Below are 17,584 nucleotides of genomic sequence, written 5' to 3' on the forward strand. Positions count from 1 at the left end.
TGTGTGTGTGTGTGTGTTGGTTCTGGGGATTGAACCCAAGGGCACTCTACATCCAAGATGCACTTCTAGCCCTTTTTAATGTTTTATTTTGAAACAGAACCTCTCTAAGTTGCAGAGGCCCTCACTAAGTTGCTGAGGCTGGCCTGTGATCCTCCTGTCTCAGTCTCCCAAGTACTAAAATTATGGGCATGTGTCACCATGCCCGGCTTCCAAATCCTACTTCTGTTTCCCTCACGATCTTGCCACTGGTAAAACCATAATCGCAGTGACCAAGTACCAGACCATGATCTCCTCCTCCTCAAAAAGTCCAAAATTCATGTATTCTTTCCCTGCCCCCCTTCAATACCTCAAACTTGCTCCACCCCACCATTCACCATCTCAAGGATGGGCCTCACCAACTGGCATGGGACACCCAATGGCCTCCTGTTCACCCTTCCACTCACCCTATCCAACCTGCCACATGCCGCCTCCACGTCAGTCCTAGTAAGGCAGCACTGGGCCACGAGGATGCCTATAGGCTCCTGGAGCCAGGTTGCCAGGGTTCTAGACTCAAATCCCAATTCTTACACTCACTTATTTCAGGACAGAACAAATTTATTTCTTTAAGCCTTCGTGTCTTCTTTGGGAATGAGGACAATAACAGCTTCCTCTGTTGGATGGGAGAATTCGTTGGCTTCACACCATCATGCTTACACGAAATACATGGTCCATATCAGATCATTTAAAAATATTGGTTGTTGTAATTGTTGTTTAAAAAAAAAAAGTGTTTCATTGCTCTCAAAGATGTCCCCACTGTCCCTTCCTGAAGAACTATCTTCAGCCAATGCCATTCTTCATTCTGGTCCTGGTCTTGCTTCCTCCCCCAGTGGCCAGAGTGATGAACAGCGGGTGGCTTTGGGCTCCTAGGCTGAGCCATCCAGCCCCCTGTGTAAAAGGCTTGAGGGATAGTCCTTGCCCCTCCTCGTGGACCATTCAAGTCCTTCTTGATCCCCAGGAACTCTTACTTTGGAGGCTGCAATGAGTTAAATAAGTATTTCTCCAAAATTCATATCTGCCCAGAACCACATTGACCTTATTTGAAAATAGTGTCTTTGGAGGTGTAACCATGTTCAGCTCAGTTTGAGTTAGAGAACCCAGTGACTAGTGTTCTAATAAGAGAAGACACAAGGAGACAGACAGTCTCCAATTTAAATAGTGTCATTTCAACTTAAGATTTTTCAACTTTACAATGGTGTGAAAGTATATTCATACAATGATTCTGTTTTATGCTTTTTTTTTTTTTTTTTTTTTTTTTTAGGTACTGAGGATTAAGCCCTGGGGCTTTCTACCACTGAGCTGCACCTGAGGGTGCAGCCATTTAAAAAAACAAAAACAAAAACAAAAAACAGGGTCTTGCTAAGTTGCCAGAGCTGGTCTCAAACCTTTGATCTTTCCATCTCAGCCTCCAAGGACTGGAATTACAGGAATGCACCACCCCACCCAACTTGATTTTCACTTTCAATAAAATCCCAAGACCCTTAGCACGTTAGTATAAAATAGGCTTTGCATTAGATGATTTTTGCCCAACTGTGAGCATGTTTAAAATAGATGAAGCTAAGCTACTTCATCTGTAGGGAAGGTAGGTTAGGTGTAGGTTCGCCTGTAGGTTAGGTGTATTGAATGCATTTTTGTCAAATGATATTTTTACCTTAGAATAAGTTGGTCAGGATGTAGTAACATGGTAAGCTGAGTAGCCTCTGTACACAGAGAAGGTGACCACGTGATGACAGAGGCAGAAGATGGAATGATGCATCTATAAGCCGAGGAACACCCAGCATCGTGTGCCACCCCAGAAACTGGAAGACACAAGACAGGGTTTTCCCTTAGGACCTTCAGAGAAAGTGTATCCCCCTCGATTTCAGACTTCTGGTCTCCAGAGCAGTGCGAGAACAAAAATCTGTTGTTTTAAGCCATCCAATTTGTGGCGATTTGTGACAGTAGCCCCAAGAAACAAATCCACAGGCCAGCTCCAAGCACCTGTAGTGCTCTGCGTCCCTCATTAAGTACCATTTACCACCAACAACCTAAGTGTTGAGCCCTGTGGCTGATTAGTCGTCATAGCGTGACATTTGAAGATGTTTAATTAAACTCATACTGATTGCAATTTTGCAAGATTGTTCCATGTTTCACAGGCAATACTTGTTTTTCCCAGGCCTTCAACCTTTCCTTCAGCCTTAGAATACTAGCCCGGCACTGTGACGCACACATGGAATCCCAGTGACGAGGAAGGCTGAGGCAGGAGGATTATAAGTTCAAAGCCAGCCTGGGCAACTTAGCGAGACTGTCTGTATATCTCCTTGTGTCTTATGTTTCAAAATAAAAAGGGCTGGTGGTGTGGCTTAGTGGTAGAGCACCCCTGGGTTTTATCACCAGAACCAAAAAAGAAGGAGAAAACAAAGAATGAACGATAGTGCCCTAGAACCCCATACCTAAAAAGTCTGGCAGCTCAAACATCTGCCACTTGCTTGGCTCCCCTCCTGGCCTGCCGTCACCCCCAAAGACAGCAGAGGTCCTGCTCAGAAGGCCACTTACTGTTCTTGGTCATAGAGAAAAGCTCGAGCACCCCAGTGGCTCTTTCCAGCACAGCCAGGGACCCTAGCATGTGCCATGCCCCTCCTGCTTGGGAGGCAGGTGTCTACTCTCTTCCCCCCACTCCCCGGAGGCTGGGCTGTGGTCAAGTGACCCACACCTGGCCAGTCAGACTTTTGCAGACCCGGGTTTCAGTCTGACCCATAGGCCTGGGTGTAGAGGTCAGCAGAGACCTTCTTGAGCGCTCTTGGCCTCCTCCATGACTACTTTAAAGACTAGGACATTAAAGGCATAAAGGCCCAAAGTCTGACCTGGTCCAAAGTCCTGCCATGCCTGCCTTGTGTGAGCCCCATCTCTGCCATGGACTCAGATACACAGGATCCTCGCCAAAGGCTACCCTTGTCATCCCAGTACCTAGGAGGTGCAGATAAGAGGATCACAGGTTAAGGTTAATTTAATGAGGCCCTCAGTCACTTAGTGAGACCTTGTTCTGAAATAGAAACTAAAAAGAGCTGGGGGTGCAGCTTGGAGGTAGAATGCCTCTGGGTGCAATCCCTAGTACCTTCCCCAAAAAAGTTAACCCTGAGCAAGTCCCATCTCCCCATAAGCCACAGCTTCCTTGGATGGCAAAAGGAGGCACCACTTTTTTACCCACTAAGGTGCCCGAGAGGACCCGATAGGCCTTCAGCTCCTCGCACATCCCAGGGGGTTATTTCACGCTTCCCTTGGGGTCAGGCCGTGCCATAGAATAGAATAAGATAGAAGTTCTGACTACGTTGAAGGCAGCTAAGTGTCTCCCTGGAAAGAGATGGCTACATGATTCCAGGTGGCAGGGAACAGACAACACCCAGCTCAGATTCCAGCAGAGCATCATTAACCTTCAGCAAAAGAGGAGAGCAAAGAGCCGGGTGTGGTGGCACACACTTATAATCCTAGTACTTGAGAGGCTGAGGCAGAAAGATCGCAGGTTTGAGGCCAGCCTCAGCAATTTAGCAAGACCCTGTTTCAAAATAAGAAAATAATAATAGGGCCGGGGATGTAGCTCAGAGGTAGAATGCCCCCGAGTCAATCCCCAGTATGAAGGAGAGTCTGTGTGTGTCAGTGTCCCAGGGATTCTGCCCCTTGCAATGCCTAAGTCCCTGTAGCCAGTGGATTCATGCCACAGTGACTCAGGCAGTGTGACCGTAATAGAGGGCCCCTTTTCCTCCACTTTGGGCTCTGAAATACGGAAAACTGGGAATCTCTGGCGTAAGCACTTAAGCAGAATAAAGTACACATGGGAAAGCTGTGCCTACGCAAGATGCTAAGCCCGGCCCAGGCTGCGTGGGCCTCCTACCTCTCAGTGAGGAATGATCCAGGCTCAAGGCCCATTTCTGAGACTGACGTTCCCAACAGCGCTCATAAGTAGTACTAGAGTTGCCATGGTTTTACTCCCAGTCTCTCTTCCCTTACTAACAGCTGAGGCTATAACTTCTGAACACTATTCCATAGCCTGTGCCTCCTGGACAGGCTCCATCAGCCCGCACATTAATACGGGGGTGCCCTGGTAGACCCCACCTGAAAGCTGACCTCCCCAATAGCGCAGCCTTGGGTTTTCCGTGCTACTCCTTTGGCTACCCTCCTCTTCCTCAACTCCTGATCTGGTTTTGTGTCCTTTCATCCTTCTTCCTCTGTAGAAGTCTGTCCTTCTCCGTAGGCTGTGGATTCTTCTGTCCCAGCAACACAGGGGGTAGAGCCAAAGAAGACCCACTTGTCAAAGACCAATTCGGAGCAGGGCATGGCGTCTGTGCCTGAAATCCCAGCACTCGGGAAGCTGAGATAGAATGGCAGGTTCATAGCCAACCTCAGCAACTTGGTGAGACCTTGTTTCAAAATTAAAAAAAAAAAAAAATATATATATATATATATATATATTTATATATATATATATATGCTGGGCGTGGTGGCACACACTCATAATCCCAGTTGGGAAGCTGAGACAGGAGGATCGTAGGTTCGAGGATAGTCTCCGTAAGTAGTGAGGCTCAACAGTCTAGTGAGATCCTGTTTCAAAATTTAAAAAATGAAATAAAAATAGGGCTGTGGGTATAGCTTGGAGGCAGAATGCCCCTCCATCCATAAATAAATAAATAAATAAATAAATAAATAAATAAATATAGGGCTGAGGGTATGCTCGCAGGTAGAATGACCCTGGGTTCAATACACACACACACACACACACACACACACACACACGCACACACACATGTCGGCCTGAGTCCAGGCCAGACAGCACAGATGTTAATAGACACCTGCAGGGCTCAGGAAGGAGATGTGCCTCAGGTAGAGCCCAGAGGAAAGCCGACTTCACTGCTCACCTGTTTGTCGTTGGTGGCTTGGACCTCTCTGTGGGATGCAGGATCCAGCTTCTCCCCATCAGGGGATCATAACCTTCTAGGCTTCTGGTGTGTCCACCTGCCAAGTGGGCTAGCCGCATCTCTCATCTCCCATCTCTGCTGCAGTGGTTGTGGGAGGTAGTGGCACTCAAGGGCACATGTCATGCTGTTGTCTTGCTGCTTGTACAACTAGATGCAAGCAGCTGAGCGTGGTGGCACACCCAGTAATCCCAGCTACTTGGGAGGCTGAAGTAGGAGGGTTGCAAGTTTGAGGCCAGCCTCAGCAACTTTGTGAGACCTTGCCTCAAAATAAGGCATAAAGAGGGCTAGAGGAGCCAGGCGTGGTGACACATGTCTGAGACAGGAGGATCATAGGTTCTAGGGCTTAGCAACTTAGCAGGGTCCTCAGAAACTTATGAGATTCAAAAATTAAAAAAAAAATTAGAGTAGGGCTGGGGGTGAGCTCAGAGATAGAAGGCCCCAGGGTTCACTCCTCAGCTCCCCCCTCAAAATAAAAGCCAGAGGGCTGGGGATGTAGCTCAGTGGTAGAGTGCCCCTGGCTTCAACCCCACGTACTGCAGAAAAAAAAATATTTTTTTGTAATTTAAAGAATGAATGAATGAATACAAGTATCAACTAGATGCCCAGTCATTCAGACTTTAAACGCTGTGGAGTTCCAAGACCTTTTTGTCCATGGTGAGTAACTTTTAACATCTCTTTTTAAATTAAGAATTAGCACAGAGGTAATTGCTTAAATTGTACTGATGAAAATCAATCTAGAGTAAATTAAACGTAAAGCTGAATTTATCCCAAATGCGCTTCTCGTGGCCTTCGCACAAACGTGATGACAAAGCAACTATTTTATCTTCCAGGCTTAGCATTTTGGATGCAGGACATCTCAAAAGGAGGCGTAATTATAGAGCTCATTTATCAACAAAAGATTAAGGAAATGGAAGAATGGGAATTGGTTTGCAACAATTCCGGAAATTACATCCACATGACCCTGTGGTCTGCATTTTTCTTGCTGTGTCCAGCCAGTTTCTTCGTTCACCAAGTTTTCGCTCCTCTCTCCTGGCGCCACAAATCAATAGGTATGAATAAAGTTGATCAGGAGGTGGTGAGACATCAGCAGCCCGGGGAGGACCTGCCTCCTGTCCCGGGACAGGAGCCTCCTCACCTTAATACCAGGCAGGCTGGCAGGAGAAAGACTTGTGCTTCTGCAAATGCGTTGCCAAGGATACAGCATCCGGCCCTTAGAATCTGAATGAAAGAGCCTGGATTCTAAGGGTTTTGTGCATTTCATAATTTAGAATGTGTTTGGTTTTCATTTGCAACCCAGCCTGCTGGACCATCTTCTGCACAACTCTGCTGTGCTCGCCCATAATGAACATGAATAAATCAAGTCTTCCCCGCTCCAGCTGCCTTGCGGGGGAGGAACTTGGGGGTGTTGGAAGATCAGAGGATTCCCTGGCAGGGGGTGCTCAACCAGGTGTTGGAGCAGAACAGGGTCGCCCGGGGTGGGGGTGGGGGGGCTTTTACCAGATGCACCACTTACAGAGTAAGGCCAGGGCAGGCTTTGCAGCAGCTCCCCGGGTACCTCTGGTGTGCACCTCACTTAAGCATCTGCTTGAGCCCAGCTCCTGCACTTCCAGCAAGGCAACTGAGGCCCAACGAGAGAGGCGAGACCTCAGATCCAATGGGAATTCTCAGCATCTTCAGGACTAACAGCTGTCAGTGCAGTAGAATTGGGAGCCGTCAGCCCAGGGGACCCAAGGCTTCTTATTGGGCAGTTCTGGGTCACATGTCCATTCCTGGGCCCAAGTGTTAGGGCTGACCGGCCTTTCTTCATGAACCCTAGTGGAAGGAGAATCCCCCAGGAGAAATCAGGGTGCTGCTACTGAAAAAAGTGAACGATGTGGTGGCACACGCCTGTAATCCAGTACTTGGGAGGCCAAGACAGGAAGAGTGCAGGTTCAAGGCCAGCCTCAGCAACTTAGTGAGATTCTCAGCAACTTACTGAGATCCTGTTTCAAAATAAAAACACTAAAATGGGCTGAGTGTGTAGCTTAGAGGTAGAATGCCCTTGGGTTCAATCCCAATTCTCCCCACCACCCCCTAAAAAAATGAAAAATGAAAGCCGGGTGTGGTGGTGCACGCTTGTAATCCCTGCACTTGGGAGGCCAAGACAGGAGGATCGCGCAGGTTTGAAGCCAGCCATGCTGGCTTAAGAGACCCTGTTTTAAAAAAAAAATTATATATATATAATAGGTCTGGGAGTGTAGCCCGGAGGTAGAAGGGTTTCCAGGAACCCCAGTACCACCAAAAAAAAAAAGAAAGAAAGAAAGAAAGAAAGAAAGAAAGAAAGAAAGAAAGAAAGAAAAATGAATAGCAATAGCAAAAGGTGACATTTCAGTGAGCCCTACCCTCTAGTTGTATAGAAAAGAGAGCCCAAGGCCCACAGATAGAGTCAGGACCCAGACCCCGACAAGGCCTGAGATCCCAGCGCATTCCGGAACCTCAAGCACCTCAGTTCCAATGAAAGTGCAAGGGTTGGGGGGGGGTCTGCTGCAGAGGAGACAGGAGACAGGTATGCAGGGTCAGCTCTAAGGAAAAAAAGAAAAGTTGGAGTCTGTGAGCTGAGGAGAAGGAGCAGAGGTGTGACCAAGATCTTGAGCCAAGAAGTCCCCAAGTGGAAAGTTGATACATAAACGTCTAATAAAAAGACCCTGTGACGAAGAAATAAATAAGGAACTAAAATGTAGCCAGCCAGGTTAATCTTGACAAATGTGTCTGTACCTGGTCTGCTCATAATCCATGACCACCTGATATTAATGTCCCTTGATGTCTTTTACAGCTGGGCCCCAGAATTTCTTGATTCGGGACAACAGGCCATTTGGATTTTTTTTTTTTAATGGCAGAATTCTGAAGTTAATTAGGCCATTATTCTTCAAAGATTTAATTTGCTTTGATGGGCCAATCTATAATCATATTTCTAAACAGCTTCTATTTAATTACTGCACAAAATGAATGAGGTTCTTGAACAATTTGTGTCTGTTAAAAACTCACTGTTACGGTCTGAATGTTTTGTGTCCGCCCCCACATTCATAGGCTGAAGCCCCGCCCTCAAGAGATGAGCGATCTAGGCCCTGTAAAAGAGACCAGGGGCACCAAGCACACACTTGTAATCCCAGGACTTGAGAGGCTGAGACCGGAGGATCGCAGGTTCACAGCCAGCCTTAGCTACTTAGTGAGGCCCTCTACAACTTTGTGAGACCCTGTTTCAAAATAAAAAATAAAAAATAGGGCTGGGGGCATAGCTCGGAAGTAATATGCCCCCGGGTTCAATCACTGGTACTGTAAAAGAGAAAAAAAGACCAGGGGAACTTGTCTCTTTCAGCATGTGAGGATATAGAAAGAAGTCATGTAGCTGGGTGCGGCAGTGCACGCCTGTAATCTTAGCACTTGGGAGGCCGACACAAGAGGATTACCAGTTCAAGGCCAGCTTCAGCAACTTAATAAGGCCCTCAGCAACTTAGCAAGATCCTGTTTCAAAATAAAAAAATAAATAAATAAAGCCAGGTGATGCAAACTTGTAATCCCAGTACTGGAGAGGCTGCGACAGAAGGATCACAGGTTCGTGGACAACCTCAGCTATATAGTGAGGCCCTCTGCAACTTAGTGAGATCCTGTTTCAAAATAAAGAATAAGGGAGGCGAGGTAGAACATGCTTGTAATCCCGGCATTCAAAAGGTTGAGATAGGAGGATCGCAGTTCGTGTACAGCCTCAGCTAATTAGGCCCTTTGCAACTCAGTGAGGCATTGTTTCAAAATAAAGAATAAAAAAAAAAAAAAAATAGGGCTGGGTGGGTGGGTAGCTCAGAGGTGGAATGCCCCTAGGTTTCATCCCCAGTACTGCAATAAATAAATAATTGGACTGGGGGTGTGCTCAGAGATAGAATGCCCCCTGGGTTCAATCCCCAATTCCACAAAAAATAAAAATAAATAAAATAGGACTGGGAGGGTATAGCTCAGAGGTAGACTGCTCCTGGCCTCAATCCCTAGTACCACAAAAAGGGAGTCATTTTTAAGAAAGTAGGTTCTTACTGAACCCTGTATCTGCCAGCAGATTGATCCTGGGCTTCGCAGCCTCAGGAGCTGTAAGCAAGAAAGAGATCTTGGGTGTGTACATCCGGTAGTCTATGGCATGTTGTTTTAGCCTCTCTATGACACTCACTTCCTAATTTAGCTCCTGAGACATAGAAAGACCTGGGCATGTGGGGTGGGGGCGGGATGGTGTGTGCTTGTGATCTCTGGGGAAAGAGGGACAGGGTGAGGGCGGAGGCCTGCCTGGAAGGCTGATGCTGACCCCAGGCAGCTCTGATGCCTCCAGGACCAGTGTTGCTGGAATCTGTTGCCAAGCGCTGGAACCAGGGCAAGAAGGAGCAGCCCATGCCTCCCTCCCCCAGGGAGGCCGCTATTGATAGGACTAGAACCCATGTCCCAAGAGGGCAGGGATTTTATCTGTGCTATTTACTGCCACAGTCCTGGCGGGAGCTCAGCAAATACCTGCAAGTGGAAGCCTGTGGAAGACGACCGGAGTCTGGCTTCTATGGCCCAAGCAAGGTTGTTACCGGAGCAAACAAGTTGCTAATTTTGACCATGGCTCTCCACCATCTACTACACATCTGGATCACACAGCGAGCTACCAAGGCAACGGCCCTTGTGGGGTGTGTGTGTGTGTGTGTGTGTGTGTGTGTGTGTGTGTGTGTAAACCTAGGGATTGAACCCAGGGGTGATCTACCTCCGAGCTACACCCTCAGCCCTATTTATTCGGAAACAGGGTCTCACTAAATTGCCGAAGGCCTCACAAAGTCGCTGAGGCTGACCTCGAACCTGTGAACCTCCTGTCTAAGCCTCACAAGTACCAAGATGATAGGCGCGCGTGCCACCACACTCAGCCTCCATGTTATTTTGAGGGGCCGCCTCATCCCCTGGAGTCTGCCCTGGTGGATGTTATAGGTTGATTGTGTCCCCTCCAAATCTGTGTTTGAAGTCCTTAGTCCCAGTACCCCAGAACATGACTTTATTTAGAAATGGGGTCAGTGTTTTAAACCTGTAATAAGGAGTTTTAGAGACTGGGTTTGTCTTTTACAAATAGGAAGTATTGATTAAATCAAAGCTAACTCAGGAGTAAAGTAAAGCAAGTTTCGTTTTTTGGTAGCTGAGAATAGTTAGCTCTATGTTTATCAAATTATTTCTTGAATAAGAAAATCCTAGAACCAAGAATCAGAGCTGGTAGACAGGTTTCTTGGAAAGAACAATATTCACACATCTCTTAGGAACAAACTCTGTGGGAGAAGAGGGGAGTGCTCTTTATAAGGGGAAGGAAGAACTGCAAGACTGTCTTGATGGTGTTACATGTGCCTAGATTATCTGATTTCAATTAAGATCTAAGAAGATATGACTCTGTGACTGGTTTACAATTCTGGGACAGAAACATCCCACAACCATGTTATTTGATCAATTCTATCCCCTAAATATGTTTATAGCTTGAGAAAAAAATGTCATTTCATAAGTCTGGCCTTTGAAGCTGAGTCTAACAGTACTAGGGGAAAATAAAAATAAATAATTCTTTTAAAAAAAAAGAAAAGAAAGAAATGAGCTGGGCGTGGTGACGCACGCTTGTAATCCCAGCGCTTGAGAGGCTGAGACAGGAGGATCGCACAGGTTCGAAGCCAGCCTCGGTTACTGAGTGAGGCTCTCAGCAACCAGTGAGACCTTGTTTCCAAGTATAAAATAGGTCTGGGAGTATAGCCTGGAGGTAGAAAAGCCCCTAGGTTCTACCCTTAGTACCACAAAAAGAGAGAGAAAAAAGAAAGGAAGGAAGGAAGGAAGGAAGGAAGGAAGGAAGGAAGGGGTAATTGCAGGTGTCATTAATGAAAATAAAGTCATACTGGAGGGCAGTGGGCCCCTAGGAGTGGTGCTGGGAAGTAGCTCGGTAGTAAAGCCCATGCTTTGCATACACAAGGCCATTGGGACATTGGAACAATGTCACATCTACAGGAAGAATGCCCATGAAGACTGGGTCCATGGTGCCATGAGCCCAGAAACTAGGAGATGAGACTGGGAGCGAGCCTTCCCTGGCACCTTCAGAGAGGGCATGGCCCAGCTGACAGCTTGATTTCAGACTTCTAGCCTCCAAAACAGAGACAGTAAGTTCCCTCTGTTTAAGTCACCCAGTTTGTGGGACTTTGTGGGCAGTCCTAAGAAGCCTTAAGTACAGTAGAAGTGTCCATCACAATGTCCTGCCTCCCCGGTCAAGATACCCACCAGATGCCCATCCCTGAAATGTGAGGGACCAGTGTGGTACCAGTGTGCGCTGCCATGCCCCCACGGCTTCCACTTGGCAGGTATTTAAAGATCACATTACAGATTGATCTGTGGGGAGGGAGCCTTCTACCTCCCCCTAAACCCTGTGACACCCCACACACGCACCAGCTGCCTGATCACTTTTGTGGACACCTGATGTATTCATAATTTTTTTCTGTTGTTTGCGATCCAGTACTCCTGGATTCCAGGGCCACAGAGGCACCCCTTGTGACACAGGTCTCAGGTAGGGGGGGCTCAGCCAATCCCACATTGGGGGTGCCCAGGGTGGACTCCTGCCCTGGCCGCATACACAGTTCAGTTCATCTTATTAGTACATTTGGCATAGAGCTGCCGCAAGAGAAAAGGTAGGAGGAAAGAGAGCTCGCTGGATAAGCAATTTCAGTGCAGGGGGTACACGGGGCCAGGTGGGTGTTACAATAGGAAATGCAGGTATCATGGGAGCACAGAGAAGAGACAGTTAGTGAGAGGGGTGGTACGGAATGAGCAGGGAGCAATTGGAAGGCAAGGCTGGAGCTAGGGTCACCATACCGGGACTGTCATGGCTTTAGCGCTTAAAGTCCTGGGGTGTCCTGTGAGTTGGGACACCCACTGGATTGGGGAGTATGGAGCAAAGGGTGGAGAGAAATCAGGTTTGGGTGGACTGGCCAGGGTTCTTGGCCCAGGAAAATCTAAGCACAAGGGAGCGGTAGGCAGGTTGCCCACAGACACACCGTCGTGTCTATGGCTTCTGCCAGGATCCCTGCGTGCCATGAGAACTGTGAGTGAGGGGGAAAGGGAGCCCAGGAGGCTGGGCAGAAGCTGTTGCACCAGTCACCCACACCAGGGACGCTGCTGAGGGCCAGGGAGGGGATCTGCGGAGGTGATTCAGCATCAATCCTGAGCCTTTGCTGGACGCACACCCACAGCCCATCTCCAATAGATATGCACGGTGACACACACATGTGCTCCCTGTCTCAGCACACTCACTGTTATAGGCTGTTAGCTGCGGGGCTTTGAGATCTGCCGTGCACCCAGACTCTGAAGCCCTGGATTAGAGCTCCAGGCCTCCACATTCTGCAGAGACATTTGCGATTTCTTGGCAATCCAGAGTCATCCGCCCCTTCCCAACCTGCCTCCCATCACAGGGACTGGCAGAGCTGGGTTCTCCAGTCCCCGCCGTGCGCAGACACTGCTGCAGCTAACCACCCTCCTCCTGAGTCTCCCCAAGGCTAGGGAAGGTTCCTCGTGCCCTGCTGCAGCAGTGGCCAGGCCTTTTCTGGGGCCACAGTCATCCCCACTTGCTGGCTATTTCCAACCTGCTCCTGCAGTCTCCCTGTGCATGCTGGGGATGGGGTATATCCCTCCAATAAACCCCTCTTGCCCTATGCAAATTACCAGGGTGGTTTTGTTCAACTCAACTTTATTTGTAGAGTAAGTCAGTGGACCAAGGATTGAAACTTGGGTAGTTCTGATGCCCAGAGCGTTGCTTTTTCTTATATCTCAATGTCTGCTCATGCACACGTGTATGGGATATAGACACTCAACACTTTTTAATTGAAGATGATGTGACAGATGAAGGCACAGGTTGCATGTGACTGAAATATAAATGTGTAAGCATTTTTTTCCATTCCAAAACTGCACCAAGGAAATAGACCCCGATGCAATTAAAATGGTTTCTTGGGACATATTAACTGATGGCTCTCTCTAGGGGAAGTCACACCAGTCTCTGACTTCACCGATCAGTATCAGAGCCCCGGAAAGAAATTACGTATGAACTGTGTACATAACAGTGGAGATAAGAGGGGGATAATTAAGGAAACAAATAGTAAGAAACAGGAAGCCAGGCACGGTGGTGCACATTTGTAATTACAGTGTTTGGAAGGCTGAGACGGAACGATCGTGGGTTCACAGCCAGCCTTAGCTACTTAATGAGACCCTGTTTCAAAATAAAATAGGGCTGGAGGTATAGCTCAGAGGTAGAATGCCGCCGGGTTCAACTCCCAATACCACACATGCGCGTGCGCGCGCACACACACACACACACACACACACACACAAGAAAACAAAAGAAAAGAAAGAAAGAAACACAACCTTGGACAAGAGAGTATTTCCCTACTCTCTCTGCAACATGTGGGGGTATTCATTACTAATGAGGTTTTAAGATCCCTAGAAAGGAAACATGGATGTTGGGGCCCCTGGAAGGAAGGTTTTGTGCTTGGATGCTAACTCAGGTAGCTGGTCACAAACCATTATTGAGTTTTCGAAAAAATGATGAGCTGGGAATTATACCGATAAAAACCTTGTTAAATCAGGTTTGCTGATGCACACCTGTAATTTCAGTGCTTGGAAGATTGAGACAGGAGGATCACAGGTTTGAGGCCAGCCTCAGCAACGTAGCCAGACCCTCAGTAAGTTAACAAGACCCTATTTCAAAATAACTAAATAAATAAATAAATGAGGAAGGGAGTATAGCTTGAATTTAGAATGCCCCGGGGTTCAATCCCCAGTACAAAACAGAACCAAAAAAAAAAAACCCTCCTTCTAGTGCTTTAAAGCACTAGAAGTTTTTACAGTAAATAAGACAAGACGGGAGAAAGATCATTTTGCACAAGCAGCCAGAAGTCTGTCATTCCTCAGCAGAGGACTCAGCTGGGTCTTATTCATGTTACAATGGTGTTGTGTCTGTGGTGCCAACACGCACACTGGGATCAGACATGGCCAGGCTGCCGCTGACCCTCTTAGACGTTGAGTCAAGCCACCGCGAAGAGTGCAGGGCTCTCTGGGGACCTTCTGGCTCCTCCTGTCCTGCCCTGAGCGAAGATGTTGGCTCAGACCCTGGCTGAGGAAAGCAGAGTCAAAGCCCAGAAAAACCACAGAGTTTCTGCCTCTTTCCCCAAGCAGCCTTGCTCTCCTCCAGGAAACCATCTGGAGCATCTGTAATTGGTTCTTCCAGAGAGAGGATAATTCGGTTGTAGTGCGTACACACACTGGGCTGATTCTCCATCTCCCTTGAGCTTCCAATGAGACCTTGGAACAGGAATCCAGGGCTGCTGTGCCAATTTCAGGAATGTCATTAGAACCTCAGACCCACATCTGGGGCCCCGTGTGGGGCAGCTCCTCTGCCTCCATGCTGCCCTATGTTGACATCATTTGGGTGGGAAGGGATGGCACTGCCACAGGGATGTGTTTAGAATTCTTTCTTAGCCAGGCGTGGTGGTGCACGCTTGTAATCCCAGCATTTGGGCGGCTGAGACAGGAGGATCATGGTCCGAGGCCAGCCTCAGCTACTTAGGGAGGCCCTTTGCAACTCAGCGAGACCCTATTCCAAAATAAAAAATAAAACAGAGCTGGAGGTGTAGCTCAGAGGTAGAATGCCCCTGTATTCAATCCCCAGTACCGCCCCTGAATCCTTTGGGTCACAGGACAGGGAGGCGATCTCTGCACCCCGACCTTTTCTTTACCTGACTTGAAGCTCCTGGAGAGATTTCTTCCTGGGATAGCCCTGTAGGTGCCCAGGATCATCTTTCTGGGAAAGCCACAGCCCTGAAAAGAGGGGCTCCCAACAACCAGAGGGGGGGATCAGAAGAGGAAGAGAAGTACCAGACTGAGGACAGCGGGTCATTGGAAAGCAGCCTGCCAGCTCCTGTTCTCCCCCATAAAGTTTTCAAGATCTTCCCTAGGTCAAGACAGGCTTTTCCACACCAAAGGTCTTCTCGGCTTTTGCTGGTCTTTCTGGCTACCACACTCATCGTCTTCCCTGAAACTTATAGCATGTTGCATCAACTGGAAGATTTTCTCAGCAAGGTAATGATCATTTTCTTGCAGTAGAAACGCCCCTGGGGATTTTTCTTTTTTCTCTTTTATTTAAAAATTAGATTACAGCTGGGCGTGGTGGCGCACACTTGTAATCCCCGCGCTTGGGAGGCTGAAACAGGAGGATCGCACAGGTTCGAAGCCAGCCTCAGCTTCTTAGTGAGGCTCTCAGCAACTTAGTGAGACCCTGTTTAAAAAAAAAATTATATATATATATAATAGGTCTGGGAGTATAGCCCAGAGGTAGAAGGCCTCTGGGTTCCACCCCCAGTACCACCAAAAATAAATAAATAAATAATAATAATAAATAAAATAAAAATTAGATTACAGTAGACTTTCCGCCCCGGGGCCCGTGTGAGTGAGAACAGTCATTTTTAGTCCAGGCACTGGGAACTGATGCACTTTAAAGGGATACTTCCAGGGCATCTTGAAATACAAGGCTGTCACCAGTATGTGTTTACTCTGCAAAAAACTGGCCTCTTAAACCCCACTAAATTACACTAAACTACACTTTTGGATAATGCCCCCCCCCGCCTGGTGGATCTCAATAGCTGCAAAGCCAGCATTTGGGGTGAAGTTTTAGGACCCCCCTCCAGTTTCCTTCCTCTCCAATTGATAAAATTTCTCCCAGAGGAGCATCTTGCCTATCCATCAGAAAGCCTCTCTTTTTTGCCTTAGTTTTTTTTTTTTTTAATTGATGATTGAGCCCAGGGGCATTCTACCTCTGACTACACACACACAGCCCTTTTTATTTTTTATTCTGAAACAGGGTCTCACTAAGTTTGCTGAGGCTAACCTTGAACCTGAGATCCTCCTGTCTTAGCCTCCAAAGTACTAAGGTTACAGATGTGCGCCACCATACCCAGCTTGCCTTGGAAATTTAATTTTATTTATTTATTTATTTATTTGTTTATTTATTTTGCGGGTCTGGGGATGGAACTCATGGGCATTTGACCTCTGAGCTACATCCCCTGCCCTATTTTTTTTTTTTATTCTTTATTTTGAAACCAGGTCTCCACTGAGTTGCAAAGGGCCTCACTAAGTAACTGAGGCTGTCCACAGATCGTGATCCTTGGGTCTCAGTCTCCTGAATGCTGGGATTACAAGCGTGTGCCATCACACCTAGGAAATTTGATGAGATCCAAGTATTTATTGTCTTTCCTCAGCAAGTACTGAAGAGCCAGAGAAGGCTAATGGGTCTTGCCCACCTTTGTGACCCCCAGGCCTCATGGCCAATGCCTTCAGGAAGAAATGCTAGACTTTCCCCCACATGCACCTGGTTCTGCTACAAATTCATCAAGGGCAGTCCAGAAAGGGCTTGGGATTTCACTCAGAGGTAGGGCTCTTGCCTAGCATTCCCAAGATTATGGGTTCCATCCTCAGCACCGCAGAAACAAACAAGTTACCAATATCACATGAAGAATTTGTTATCATAGTTCCAACATACAAGCCGGGTGTGGTGACGAACATGTGTAATCCCAGCATATGTGAGACTGAGACGGGAGGATTACAGTTTCAAGGACAGCCTCAGAAATTTAGACAGATTCTCAGCAACCTAGATCCTATTTCAAAACAAAAACATAAAAAGGGCTACGGATATAACTTAAAGGAAAAATGCCCCTGGGTTCAATTCCCAGTAACATACGTGTACGCACGCACACACATACACACCAAAAGAAGAAAAGAAAAGAAATTCTGACTTCTGACACATGCTACAATATAAGTGAACTTGGAGGACATTCTGCTAAGTGAAATAAGCCGGACACCAAAGGACAAACACTATATAATTCCACTTATATGAGAGCCCCAGAGTTCAGTCAAATTCACAGAGAAAAAGTGAAATTCTGAGTGCTAGGGGCTCGGGGGACGGTGAATGAAGAGTTAGTACTTAATAGGTGAAGTTTCACTTTTGCAAGTCTAGAAAAGTTAAATTCAAGACAGTTCAACAGATCTGCGGTACAAGGACATGAATTTCTTAGACACACAAAACTGTTTACTTAAAAATGGTTCGATTCTAAATTCCTTGATCTATCTTTTTTTTGGGGGGTTACTGGGGATGGAACCCAGAGGCTTTTTACCTCTGGGCTACAATCTCAGACCTATTTTATATTTTATTATTGGAAACAGGGTCTCACCAACTTAGTTGCGGAGGGCGTCACTAAGTAGCTGAGGCTGGCCGCGAACCTGTGGTCCTCCTATCTAAGCCTCCCAAGTGCTAGGATTACAAGCAGGTGTCACCACGTGTGGCTTGCTTTATCTTTTTTTTTACCATAGTTTTTGAAAAATGAATGAGGGGGCTATACATTTACTGTGCAACGCTTGGCTTTCAGAATATTATTCAAGTTAAACTTCCTAAGCCAGGCTTGGTGGCACACGCCTATGATCCCAGTACTTGGGAGGCTGAGACAGAAGGAACACAGGTTCGAGAACAGCCTCAGCAAGTAGTGCGACTCAACACT

This window comes from Muscardinus avellanarius (assembly GCF_963383645.1).
Source record: "Muscardinus avellanarius genome assembly, chromosome: 10".
NCBI classification, from domain to species: Eukaryota; Metazoa; Chordata; class Mammalia; order Rodentia; family Gliridae; genus Muscardinus; species Muscardinus avellanarius.